The sequence below is a fragment of the Gossypium hirsutum genome, chromosome A11 (assembly GCF_007990345.1).
Source record: "Gossypium hirsutum isolate 1008001.06 chromosome A11, Gossypium_hirsutum_v2.1, whole genome shotgun sequence".
Lineage (NCBI taxonomy): Eukaryota > Viridiplantae > Streptophyta > Magnoliopsida > Malvales > Malvaceae > Gossypium > Gossypium hirsutum.
Window position 1 is genome coordinate 58,346,903 of NC_053434.1, and position 2,829 is coordinate 58,349,731.

Sequence of the window (2,829 nt, forward strand, 5' to 3'; positions counted from 1 at the left end):
TGATATGGCATGTATAGGACGACCCATTGTTGTTTTCCGAGTACTTTATGTGATGTATAAGTTTTGGATAGCCATGTGAAAATGGCTTATATGTGTTTAAGTATAATGTTATAATCATTTAGTGTGGATATGCTTGACAAGGATTGGCCACGGGGATGGTTAATCACTTTCATAAATTGTGCTATGTATGCAAAAAGGGCTAGTTGAACCCTGAAATAGGTAAAGCCTAGATGCTGACAGCAGCAGTGACGTAGATTTGGAAAATCACTAAAAATAGTAGGAATGGAATTAAATAGTGAATAAATTATGTAATCGAACCTTGATGAATCTACTTTCATATGGAAGTAATGAAACAATCATATGAACAGTACAGTAAGAGATATTCGGGTTCTTGTGGAACAGGGCCAGAACAGTTTCTGGATTCCCTGTTCCGCCTTTGGAAATTCACTATAAATTTACCAGAGATAATTAGGGGTCATACCATATATGTATGGATTCCTCTCTGAGTGTAGTTTCCATAGAAACAAACGGCATCAGTATTGAAGCTCTATGCAGAGAGATATCCAAGTCGTAATGGGAAAAGGTCAGTGTAGTCGACCCCTGTAACATGGGAGACTTTGACTAATAAACTGTACTAATTGGCCCGACCAAAAATTCTAGAAAAAAATACATAGGTGGGGACATGAGTCTAGTTTCAGGGAAAAATCACAAAACTGATTTTCGAGTTGTGAAACTCAAGATATGATTTTTGAAGCGACTAGTACTCAGACTGGGCAGTGTCTGGAAAAATTTTTCAAAGTTTGTTAACATCTCGTGTCCGACTCCGGTGTCGGTCTCGGGTTCGGGGTGTTACATTGTCGCTTGGGGTATGGCACACGAGGTTTATATTCGACATTCACCATTTTGTTTTTATTGTTATCTGCCTCACCTTGACCTTTGCTTACCACAGTTTCTTGCCTCGATTCTGGTTCAGAGTCAACAACTCCTTCTTCATCTTGAATATTAATTGCGTTGAGTTGTTCCCTTGGGTTGGGTTCAGTATTACTTGGCAAGCTACCTTGTGATCGTTCGGAAATTAGTTTGGAAAGCTGGCCTATCTGAGTTTTGAGCCCTTGGATCGACGTTTGTTGATTTTTAAGTGCTATTTCAGTGTTCTGAAAATGGGTTTCTGACACCGATATAAACTTTGAGAGCATCTCTTCAAGGTTCGGCTTCTTTTTCTGTTGGTAGGGTGGTTGTTGGTAGCCTGGAGGTGGTTGTGGTCTTTGATTTCCTTGACCGCTCCACGAGAAATTCAGGTGGTTCCTCCAACCTACATTGTAAGTGTTACTATATGGATTGTTTTGAGGTCGAGGATTATTACCGGTGTAGTTTAATTGCTCGTTATCCATGTTGTGGCCATAAGGTTGGTATTCCGAATGGCTTGTTCCACCTCCACTTGCTTCGCACTGCATTACTGGGTGAACTTGTGAAGAACTAAGAAAACCATCAATCTTTTCATTTAAGAGTTGTACCTGATTAGAGAGCATGGTGACCGAATCGACATTATAAACACCGGCTATTTTTGTTGGCTTTGTCCTCATGACTTGCCACTGATAGTTATTCAGTGACATCTCCTCTATAAACTCATAAGCATCTTCAAGTGTTTTATTATTGATAGTTCCGCTAGCAGCTGCGTCAACCATTTGTCGAGTCGAAGGATTCAGGCCATTATGGAATGTTTGAACCTGTAACCAAAGAGGTAACGCATGGTGAGGGCACCTTTTCAAAAGGTCCTTGTATCTCTCCCATGCATCATAGAGTGTTTCTAAATCCATCTACACAAAAGAAGAGATATCATTACGTAATTTAGCCATTTTAGCTTGCGAAAAATATTTTAGTAAAAAATTTTCGGTCATTTGCTCCCAAGTAGTAATTGACCCTCGTGGTAACGAGTTCAACCATTGTTTAGCTTTTCTCCTCAATGAAAAAGGGAATAATTGAAGATGAATGGCATCATCAGAGACACCATTAATTTTAAATGTATCGCATAGTTCTAAGAAGTTGGCTAAATGAGCATTGGGATCCTCATCCTGCAAACCATCAAACTGAACAAATTGCTGTATCATTTGAATAGTGTTAAGTTTTAATTCAAAAGTATTTACAGCTACAACAGGTCTAACTATGCTCGATTCAGTTCCTGTTAAAGAAGGTTTAGCATAATTATACATAGTGCGTGGAGCAGAATTTTGATTAACCGTAACTGCAAGAGGTAGCTGATTGCCTTGGTTTTCAGCCATCTCTTTGGTTGGGGGTTGAGCATCGTCTTCTTGCTCGTCCTCTGTGTATCTTAAGCTTCACCTAATTTCTCTTTGATTTCTGCGAACTATACGATCAATTTCTTCGTCAAAAATTAATGGTACTGGTGGATTTCTTTTAGTCATAAAGTATAAAAACCTACCAAGGGAAGGAAAAAGTAAATTAATAAATAATAATAATAAATTAAAGTGCACGAAAAATAAATGGCTAAAGTAATAAAAATTGAGTGTTCCTAATATTTTAGTTCCTCGGCAACGATGCTAAAAACTTGATTGCTTGATTTCGTGATAGGTTTTAAATATTTATAATTACCCGTTCTTGAACTAACTATTATCGCGATGTAGGCAAGTGTACCTATCGAACAGAAGTATAGTTTTAGCAAGACCGAATTGTCGAACCCAAAGGAACTAAAAGTATTAGTAATGACTGTCTTTTTATTATCTAGCCTAAGAATAAAGAGGTTTTTGTTCTAACTAACTAATTATCTAAACTAAGAACGCACAGAGAATGGAACTGGGGAATTGCTTTTGG

The 2,829-nt window shown here is 38.0% G+C and overlaps 1 non-coding gene across 1 annotated transcript; it reads left to right on the forward strand.

Annotated features, from left to right (window-relative positions):
- Positions 1 to 1,743: 1,743 nt before the first annotated feature.
- Positions 1,744 to 1,850, forward strand: LOC121210485 (small nucleolar RNA R71). The gene has a single exon (XR_005905602.1). It is a non-coding gene; the product is annotated as a small nucleolar RNA R71 (small nucleolar RNA).
- Positions 1,851 to 2,829: the final 979 nt, after the last annotated feature.